The sequence below is a fragment of the Somniosus microcephalus genome, unplaced genomic scaffold, assembly GCF_052327205.1.
Source record: "Somniosus microcephalus isolate GS21.2 unplaced genomic scaffold, FLI_Smic_1.0 unresolved_chr6, whole genome shotgun sequence".
Classification (NCBI taxonomy): domain Eukaryota; kingdom Metazoa; phylum Chordata; class Chondrichthyes; order Squaliformes; family Somniosidae; genus Somniosus; species Somniosus microcephalus.
Window position 1 is genome coordinate 3051466 of NW_028225184.1, and position 11460 is coordinate 3062925.

The window sequence follows — 11460 nt, forward strand, 5'->3', positions numbered from 1 at the left end:
ATGGCCTGTGAGGCCCCGACGTCGATGACACTCCAAGAGAGGGACTCGATGGCCTCAGGCAACCGTGCCACTACCCCCATGAGCTCCGTGTGCCGGCGCTCCGAGTCCGCGGACAAGTCCTCGAGGCGTTCCATCTCCTCGGCGAAGACCATCTCCGGACTGGAGGCCAGACTCTCCCTCTGGGGAGAAGGCCGCCGAGCTGGCCGACCCTTCCTGCGTTGCTGGACGCCGCTGGGCCCAGCAATTGGACTCCCCTCCGACCCTTCCCCCCTCTGGGGAGAAGGCCGCCGAGCTGGCACCCCCCTCCCGCGTTTCTGCAGGCCGCAGGTCCCATGAGCTCCCCTCCCCTCCGACACTTCCGCCACGCTCCCCTCCAGGGAAGACGTGTCCCCTACATTCGCATGGGTTGCCACGGCTGAGGGTTCCCCTGATGGGCCGCCTTCCTCTTGCTCCTCCTCCTCCTCCTCTTCTGAGGGGCTGTCACTGGCAAGTTCAGGGACCTCCTCCTCACCATCTGAAAGCAGGAAGGCACAAGAGTAGCTTTAGAGTGAGGAGAGGGCGTCAGCGAGGGATGCATGAGTGGTGGCATTCAGCGCATTGGTCGGACAGTGGCAAAGGATGTAGATCTGATGCGCAAGTGGGACGAGAGAGGTCCAAACGTTGATGTCCTTACCATTGGTGCCCAGAACAGGGTCAGCATCTCCAGATGCAACGGGGCCAATCACCCGGCCACCCATGATGCGCTCCACGCGATGTTGCAGCTCGGTGAGCGGCTGGATCTGGGGTCGTCCTCCCCCGGTCGCAGTCCGGCTCTTCCTATTATTGGCCAGCTTGGCCTGCAAGAGAAAGGACGGCCTCTAAGTACAGTGTGTCGCCCTGATCTTGTGTGCGCTGCCTCCCATGGTGGAATAGCCTGGCCAGTGTGTAGCCCTGATCTTGTGTGCACTGCCTCCCATGGTGGAATAGCCTGGCCAGTGTGTCGCCCTGATCTTGTGTGCACTGCCTCCCATGGTGGAATAGCCTGGCCAGTGTGTAGCCCTGATCTTGTGTGCACTGCCTCCCATGGTGGAATAGCCTGGCCAGTGTGTAGCCCTGATCTTGTGTGCACTGCCTCCCATGGTGGAATAGCTTGGCCAGTGTGTTAAGTGCAGAATGTGCAATTGATGTTCATGCCTGTCCCATAGCTGCTGGATGAGGGCTGGCCATTAGGGGTTTCAGGTCCCTTTGCCCATAATGTGAGGTGCACATGCAAGGATGAGGAGGTCACTGTAAAGGGTACTCACCCTGACAATCCGCGTGAGGTCATTAAACTTTTTGCGGCATTGGACACCGGTCCTGGGGACCTCGCTGTTGGCTGACACCTTGCTGGCGACATGCCTCCAGGCTCTCCGGTAGGCGCGGACCGGCGCCTTCCTGCCATTGTCCGGGTACAAAATATGGCGCCTCTTCTCCACACCACCAACCAGCACACTCAGATCACGCTCTGAGAAGCGCTGCGCTCGTTCACGGGCCCTCTGCATGGCTTCAGGCGCTATTTGGGTCCAGCAGCAGTGTTCAGGCCTAGCTGGAGGGCTCCACTATCCAGGGCGTGGCCGCAGACCAAGTCGACCCTTCCCCCTTAAGAGCTGGCCGGCGCCAGGGTGTCTGCTGTCAATCACGAGATGGCCACACCTGCGCTGCGCCCGGCCTCGGCGCTCTCGCTCAGCACCTCCGGCTTAGCGCCTAAAGAGAGGCGTCCAGCGCCAGTTTTAGCGCTCGAGCAAACTCTTAGGGCGAAGCTAATATCGGAGAAGTGGCCTCGATTTGGCAGCGGGCGCAAACTTTAGCGGCCGCCCGACTTTACCGCCCCAAAAGTGGCTACAATGAATTTCTAGGCCAATATCTCCAAGTTTGCAGACAAAGCTGGGTGGGCGTGTGTGCTGTGAGGAGGATGCCGAGAAACTACAGGATGATTTGGACAGGTTGGGTGATTGGGCAGATGCAGTATAATGTGGATAAATGCGAGGTTATCCACTTTGGTGGCAAAAACAGGAAGGCAGATTATTATCTGAATGGTAATAGATTGGGAGAAGGGGAAGTGCAACGAGACCTGGGTGTCCTTGTGCACCAGTCGCTGAAGATATGCATGCAGGTGTAGCAGGCGGTTAAGAAGGCAAATGGTATGTTGGCCTTCGTAGCGAGAGGGTTCGAGTACAGGAACAAGGATGACTTGCTGCAGTTGTACAGGGCCTTGGTGAGACCACACCTTGAGTATTGTGTGCAGTTTTGGTCACCTTATCTGAGGAAGGATGTTCTTGCCATGGAGGGAGTGCAGCGAAGATTCACCACTGATACCTGGGATGGCAGGAATGACGTATGAGGAGAGATTGGGTTGATTGGGCTTATACTCGCTGGAGTTTAGAAGAATGAGAGGGGATCGCATTGAAACTTATAAAATTCTAACAGGACTAGACAGACTAGATGCCGGAAGGATGTCCCCGATGGCGGGGGAGTCTAGAACCAGGGGTCACAGTCTAAGGGGTAAGCCATTTAGGGCAGAGATGAGGAGGAATTTCTTCACTCAGAGAGTGGTGAATCACAGAATCAGAATCACAGAAACCCCACAGTGCAGATAGAGGCCATTTTGGCCCATCGAGCCTGCACCGACACATATCCCACCCGATCCCCGTAACCCCTACACCAACACATATCCCACCCTATCCCCACGTATTTAATCCCCCTAACACTAAGGGTCAATTTATCATAGCCAATCAACCTAACTCACACATTTTTGGACTGTGGGAGGAAACCGGAGCACCCGCACGCAAACACGGGGAGAATGTGCAAACTCCACACAGACAGTCGCCCGAGGCCGGATTCGAACCCGGGTCCCTGGCGCTGTGAGGCAACAGTGCTGACCACTATGCCACCGTGCTGCCTCTGGAATTCTCTACCACAGAAGGCAGTTGAGGCCAATTCATTAAATATATTCAGGAAGGAGTTAAATATATTTCTTAAGGCTAAAGGGATCAAGGGATATGGGGAGAAAGCAGGGACCGGGTACTGAGTTTGGATGATCAGCCATGATCTCATTGAATGGTGGAGCAGGCTCGAGGGGCCGAATGGCCTACTCCTGCTCCTATCTTCTATGTTTCCATGTTTCATTCAGCTCCTCGAGCCTGCTCCGCCATTCACTGAGATCATGGCTGATCTGCGACCTAACACCATCTACCCACTTTGCCCCATATCCCTTTATACCTTTGGTTAACAGAAAGATAATCTCCGATTTAAAATTAACAATTGATCGAGCATCAATTGCCGTTTGCGGAAGAGAGTTCCAAACTTTTACCACCGTTTGTGTGTAGAAGTGTTTCCTAACTTCACTCTTGAAATTGTGAGATTAAGACAAGAGTACACTAGTAATTGGGAAACTTAGGACTGGTAGTACGAAGATCTTCACATAAGAGTGAACAACACATGAGATGAAGACCCAGATCGGGTTGTGGAGGCAAAATCAGTGAAATTATTTAAGTGACAATGGAATGCTGCGAGCGGGAGACATTAAAGTTTCTGCATGGATCCATAACTCATCCATAACTATCTTGTGATCTTGTAACCCCCAGTGAAAGAGAATCACTCTTTCAAAATCCCGTTTCAGGAACTTTCCCTCATCCAAATCCCCTCATCTGGTCTGTGTGGTGAGCCCTCACGTACAGCACAGCCCAGTTTAAACAAAGTCATCGCTCACGATATTCACCCGCAATGGACCAGGTACATAAAGATTTAATGATTATTAGTTAATGTTAACTCACCAAAAAAAAAACAAATATACTCCAGTATATATTAGGGAACTCATGACAGCCACCTGTCTTGCGGTTGCTGAATCCGACATAATAGACAAACTATGCTGCAGTTGTACAGGGCCTTGGTGAGACCACACCTTAAGTATTGTGTGCAGCTTTGGTCGCCTTATCTGAGGTGAAGGTGCTCCCACAGTGCCGTTAGGGAGGAAGTTCCAGGATTTTGACCCAGCGACGGTGAAGGAACGGCCGATGTATTTCTAAGACAGGATGGTGTGTGACCTGGAGGGGAACTTGGAGGTGATGGTGTTCCCATGCACCTTCTGCCCTTGTCCTTCTAGGTGGTAGAAGCCGCGGGTTAGGGACAATTACCATTCTCCTCCAATCACTGCAGCACACTTTACTCCACTTCCTTCTGCTCCAACTGCAACACTCTACATCTGCTACTCTCCTCACTCTTACTTCCTTCACCTGCTCACACCTCTGCCACCTTTCACACTCTATTCTACCCTGACATTCATGTCCTCAAAGCAAAACCAGAAGGAGAGCATGGATAGATGCTTCAAGAGCCTCCCAGCACACCTGCACTCTCTTCTTGCGCAGAGCAGTGATAGTGCTGAGGCTCAACAGCTTAAGAATAGCATTGGCTCCATGGGAGAGGCACCTGCTGTCCTCTCTCAGGAGGACAACACGCCTACTCCCCACAAGCCTTTCAACCGGTGCCCTTGTTGGTGCCAGACAGCCACCTGGGACAGCTGAAGCCGAGTCGCAGCAGTCACCACCGGTCACAGCTCCTTGAGGTGGTCCACTATGGCCATCTCAAGGACTCTCACTGAAGATTCAGCAACCTTCCACCTCCCAAGCTGTAGCCACTGGGGAGCCACCTCTAGTAGCACTAGAACAGGTAACTGATGCCTGTGTTTGTTGCTGGTGACCACCAAGGATACCTTTTGAGCACCCAAACCAATATGATGTCAGGCGCGCTTCCAGCAAGGAACGTCGAGCTGCAGAATTCAACTTTGTGGCGCCCACTTTGGATCCAGCGAAGTAATTTCTATCCCCATTTGTCCTCTCTTTGCCTGCAGCAGTTTTGATGAATGTTTCTTTTTCAGACGGGTTGTTAACTACTTTGTAGATGGTTGCCTAGGCCCTAAGCTCTGGAATTCCCTGCCTAAACTTCTCCGCCTCTCTGCCTCTCTTTCCTCCTTTAAGACGCTCCTTAAAACTGACCTCTTTGACCAAGCTTTTGGTCACCTGCCCTAATTTCTCCTTATGTGGCTCGGTGTCAAATTCTTTGTCTTATAATACTCTTGTGCAGCGCCTTGGGACGTCTTACTACGTTAAAGGCACTATATAAATACACGTTGTTGTTGCTGAATCATTAAACAGACAATGTGAAGGAAAATTGGCCATAGATTGATCGTAAAATCATAGACACATTCTTCTTAAAGCTATTCTCCATTTCACTGTCAACAGCGGACAGAGGTAGTCATTTCCCATTATAGGGGAATAAGTAAAGCGGAAAGATAGAACACACATTTATATAGCACCTCAGAACGTCCCAAGCGATTTACAGCCAATAAAGTACAATTTGAAGTGTGGTCAATGTTGTAATGTCGGGAATTCGTGGCAGCCAACTTGTGCACAGCAAGATTCCAGAGACAGCAATGAGATAAATGGCCAGTGTTGTTGGTTGAGAGATAAGTATTGGCCAGGGCACTGGGGAAAACTCCCCTGCTCTTCTTCAAGCAGTGCCATGGGGATCTTTTACATCCACCTGAGGGGTCAGACGGAGCCTTGTTTTAATGTCTCAGCCGAAAAACAGCACCTCCGACAGTGCAGCGCTCCCTCAGCACTGCACTGGAGTGTCAGCTTAGATTGTTGTGCTCAAGTTTCTAGAGTGGGATTTAGAACCCACAACCTTCTGGCTCAGAGGCGAGAATGCTGCCCACTGAGCCATGGCTGACACTTAACTTAAAGCAGTGGAATAATACTGTATAGACCTTGGATCCTTGATTCCTGGGGAAATGGTTGAGATAGTATCGAGGTTATGATGAAAAAAATGAAGCATTTTTACCTAGTTTTTAGTATAGGCTTCTTTAATTCTGTCCAGTACATAAGAGGTTTAAAACCAGCTTCACTCTCAAAAATCAGGCCCTAGCTGATACCACTGTTACAGGTGTCAGCTGATTATGCTGTGTAAACTGTGAGTATTTAATGGAACATTGCAGAGGGACCTTACTCTGAATGACCAAACATTTTGAATTCAAATGCAGACATCTTTTGGGATTTGTTCAAATGTGTTTAATTTAACTGGAACTTACTTGGACCAGCCTCATAAATAAAGTGGCAACCAGCAAAGGTCAGAGGCTGGGTATTCTGCGGTGAGTGTCTCACCTCCTGACTCCCCAAAGCCTTTCCACCATCTACAAGGCACAAGTCAGGAGTGTGATGGAATACTCTCCACTTGCCTGGATGAGTGCAGCCCCAACAACACTCAAGAAGCTCGACACCATCCAGGACAAAGCAGCCCGCTTGATTGGCACCCCATCCACCACCTTAAACATTCACTCCCTCCACCACCGGCGTACCGTGGCTGCAGTGTGTACCATCTACAAGATGCACTGCAGCAACTCGCCTGAACTTCTTCGGCAGCACCTCCCAAACCCGTGACCTCTACCACCTAGAAGGACAAGGGCAGCAGGTGCATGGGAACAAGTTCCCCTCCAAGTCACACAACATCCTGACTTGGAAGTATATCGGCCGATCCTTCATCATCGCTGGGTCCAAATCCTGGAACTCCCTCCCTAACAGCACTGTGGGAGCACCTTCACCACACGGACTGCAGCGGTTCAAGAAGGCGGCTCACCACCACCTTCTCAAGGGCAACTAGGGATGGGCAACAAATGCCGGCCTTGCCAGCGACGCCCACATCCCGGGAACAAATAAAAAAAATTGACAGCTCTTTGTGTATTTCACCAAGTTATTTAAATCAGTTTGCTACCGATCACTTCTTCTGAAGGCATTTACCAACCTGCCTTGTTCAAATTGCTGAGCCTGTTCGTAGTATTTGATGACACAATGCAAGGACAGACCGTCACTCATTCCAGAACACAACCTCCTCCGGCCCTAAAACCCTCCGAGATCTCTGCGCTCCTCCAATTCTGGCCACTTGCGCATTCCCCATTTTAATTGCTCCACCATTGGCGGCCGTGTCTTCAGCTGCCCGGGCCCTAAGCTCTGGAATTCCCTCCCTAAACCTCTCCTCCTTTAAGACGCGCCTTAAAACTGACCTCTTTGACCAAGCTTTTGGTCACCTGCCCTAATATCTACTTATGTGGCTTGCTGTCAAATTTTATTTGATAATCGTCTCTGGTTTACTAGAAGGCAGAAATTTGTCAGCTTTGAAAGGGCTTCTAGAAGACTGCTGTTAATGACCACTGATAGGTCAGTAGGTTGGAATCAGAGATTAAAGGCATATATGGTAGCCAACAGAAGGTGTATTGCTCTGGTCGTGATGTGCAATGACGTAAATGCCGTGATAAAGATTTCCTCTGGCAGGCATTTCAGCAAAGTTTCAAATGCAAAAGAACTTGTTTGTGATTTCACTAATAGCATCAATCGGCGTATTTCTTCTTCGCGCATGCGCAAAGCGCGTGTGCCGAGATTTAGGCGTTCCATCGCGAGTGATGCTTTCTTTCTGACACAAGAACATAAGAAATAGGAGCAGGAGCAGGTGGATCGGTGGCCACGCTGTCACCTCGCCAGCAGGGGGAGTCCAGAACCAGGGGTCACAGTCTAAGGAGAAGGGGTAAGCCATTTACGACAGAAATGAGGAAGAATTTCTTTACCCAGAGAGTGGTGAACCTGTGGAATTCTCTACCACAGAAGGCAGTGGAGGCCAATTCATTAAATATATTCAAGAAGGAGTTAGATATAATTCTTAAGGCTAAAGGGATCAAGAGAAGGCAGGGACCGGGTACTGAATTTGGATGATCAGCCATGATCGCGTTGAATGGCGGAGCAGGCTCGAGGGGACGAATGGCCTACTCCTGCTCCTATCTTCTATGTTTCACTCCGAAGCCGCGTCTCTCACGATGGATTCGCGAGAGTTGGCAATACTGACACCTGCTGTGGAAAACCTAGTTCCACATAACTCGATGAATCAATAAGAAAAATGGCGCAAGGCCTGAAGTCACATGGCTTTGCCTAATCACCCGCTTGGTTGCCAAGAAGGGTTGTTGTTTTGTTCCTCAGCTGATTACACTGAAAACCTCGCTCATTATTAAATCCCACATCACCATCTTGTGGCCTGGCATGGTCATAACACACAACTTTGCACTGAGCTGCGTAGACTGGCAATATCCTTCCTGACAGAAGTTTGAAAGCTGAGCTGTATTGTTTCTGTCATCCCATCAAGAAAGGATATTTTGAATCTAAATGATTCAAACTTTCCTCTCTTGCCTCCTTAATATGTTAAGAGGTGCCCACCGTCTTGTTTATCTCACAAGGTAATTTATCTGTGCTGTCAGCTCAGTATTCTTCAAACCAGATGGAGCAGTGGAAACCTGGCAGAGACACCAGTACAAGGGGCAAAGTGAAGGATAATGAAATGTTGTGTGGAATATGATGGGATTGTGGAATTTTCATGTCAGCATTAAGAATGGAGGATGTGAGGTTGCATTGAATATTCTAGAGCTTTGATTCATTAACATTTTGGACAGAGAGAATTGCAGTTCTTCCCCTCAGGAGATTAAACGGGTGGGTCGAGTCCATGGGCTGAGTTTTGCCGGCGCTCAGAGGGTGTGTTTGGAGGCGGGTCTGCTGTCAAAATCGAAATGATTGACAGTGGGTTGGGAACCCGCCTCCGTGTAAGTTTCCAAAGTGTCAGGTCTGTGATTTCAGAACAGACCAGACACCAAGCGGCGGGGGAGGCATTTAAGATATTTCACTGCTTGTTAAGTGCTTGTTAACTACTATTTTGCCAGCCTATTTCTATTTAACCACATTTTTTTACGGGGTTCACGTCGTTCGGAGATCACGTCAGGTAAGTAGGTCGGGTTCTCTGTGTCTCCCCTTTGCTGTGAATAGGTGAGGGCTGCAAAAGTGGCCTGAAAGCTACCATTTCACAGCTGGTCACTTTCCAGTGTCAGAAGCTTGAGCCGTCAGGGCTTGGAGGACACTTTTGAGCTGTATGCAGTTTGGAAGTGTTTGGAGTAAACTCTCTATCCACTGTCACCTCCTTGGAGCAAGCTCTCTTACCATTGACAGATCGCTTCTGTCATCTCAACTTCAGCTGCCATCTATTCCAGCAACATCGGTGCCCTTGAAAAAATCTCACCTTGGCCCTCTGAATCCCTCCACGATCAGTCCCAACACCAACTTCACCAGGCACACCAACATCACCAACAACAATACCAACCTTCTCCGCAATCATCTGATGCTGCACAGGACACAGGGCATCAGCACCCGACCACATTGCTGCCCGGGAGGCCAGCAATGGCCTTACCATGGCCAGATTTACTTCACTTGACGCTGTACACCCTGGCTGCCACATGATGCACCAGATTAACACCACCCCACACCATCACCATAAAGCATTCCTACAATGACCAAGCCGTTCCTTTCATACTCATCACCATTGCGGGGGATACCGTTATGTCTCACCATTCACTGCAACTCACTAAGACACTTCCAAAGGTGAGCACAGATCTGTCCAATAAGGCAAAGTGTTGAAAATAAAGATTTCAATGTTTGACAACACATTAACCGAAAATTTTCATGAACATTGCATAAAACACCCAAGTGCCTACCCTTCTGTGTTAGTTGGTATGATTGGACTAGGATGAGGGTGAGTGTGAGGGATGGCTAGTGAGATGGGGATGTGATAATGTAGATAGAGAGGCATGGGTGGAGGTACAAGGTAAGTTGGTGTGAGTAAGGATGTGCAGGAGTAGGGTAGGGATGGCAGAGTGATGGGGATGTGATGAGTGGCAAAGCAGGATGAGGTTGAGTGTGGCTTTGTACTAACGTATCGTGATCTACTGAGATCATTGAAAGGTTTGCACCACTGCAGCCTGGTCCTCCTGATCACATCCCTGCTTGTGTACTCCTATGCAATGTGCAACCAGGCTGCGTTGGTCTCCTGGGGCGGTCTCTTCCGCCCATTGGGAGGGAAGAGAACCTCCCTGCGTGCTGTGACTCCCTCCATAAGCATATGGAGGGAGTCATGAGAGAGCCTAGGTGCAGCCGCGCACCTCTGTGCAGTGATTGTCAGTGTTTGCAGCACCTGAATGCTGCAGAATACTGACAGCACAACTGTCAAAATCAAAGTGGCCGTGGCCCCTTTAAGGAAACCGGCTGATGATGAGTCATCAAATGACATCATCAGACACGCTTCCTTTTAATTGGCCGGGAACCCCCAAGGGCAGGTTTAACAAGTCCTGTTAACGGAAAATCTTTTTTACAGAACGGATGCAGCCAGGAGTGGGACCGGAACCCGCCAATCAGCACTCCCACCGCGACCCCACCTCCACTGGCAAAATCACGGCCAAAGATAGAGGAGAGTGTACATGGGCTGTGGGAGGAGATTAAATGGGTGGGTAGTGTCTGTGATAGGGGAGAGTGTACATGTGCTGTGGGAGGAGATTAAATGGGTGGGTAGAGTCCGTGATAGGGGAGAGTGTACATGTGCTGTGGGAGGAGAGTAAATGGGTGGGTAGAGTCCGTGATAGGGGAGAGTGTGGACTGTGGGAGGAGATTAAATGGGTGGGTAGAGTCTATGAGAGGGGACCGCTAACACAACAAGAATTTGCAAAATGGGACAAACACCCAATTGAGAACTTACATGCAGAATTCTGTAAAAGTATCCTCCGAACTCAAAGGAAAACCATAAACAATGCATGCAGGGCAGAACTAGACCAATATCCATTAATAATTTCTATCCAAAAAAGAGCCACCAAATTTTGGAAACACCTAAAAGTGAGCAACCCCCACTGGTATCATTACAAAGCCCTGAAATGCCAAGAGAGGATCATAAAGAAGAATACCCTCAAGCAACTAGTCCTGGGACTCAGTGAAGTAGCTACTAACACTACTAACAATAACCAGTCCCAGGACAGTGACATCGTAGCAAAGAGAATTCGACCCAACACAATTGTCACTAAGCAAAAGGAAAAATATCTGTCATATTGGGCAGAAACAACAAAAACCCAAAACAAACTCAATTGCTACTTGGCCCTAAACAGACAATACACCATGGCTGAATACCTGACCACGGTAAAGGATAGCAAACTGAGAAAAACCTTGACAATGTACAGACTTAGTGAAGATAGCCTGGCCATCGAAAAAGGCAGACACAGGCAGACCCGGCTGCCAAGAGAGGACAGGATATGCTCTCACTGCAGTCAGGGAGTGGTGGAGACAGAGACACACTTCCTCACAGCTTGTGGAAAATATCAGGATATCAGGGAGAATTTCTACCCAAAGTTCACAAACATATGCCCTGAATTCAGAAATTTGAATGACGACCAAAAACTCCCATACCTACTAGGGGAACAGAGAAATTGTGTAACCCTAGTGGCACACTATGTTACAGCTTGCCATAAACAGAGGGACAACATTAAATCTAAGAAAAGAGTATATACAAATTATATGAATGCATATTTATACACTCAGGGAT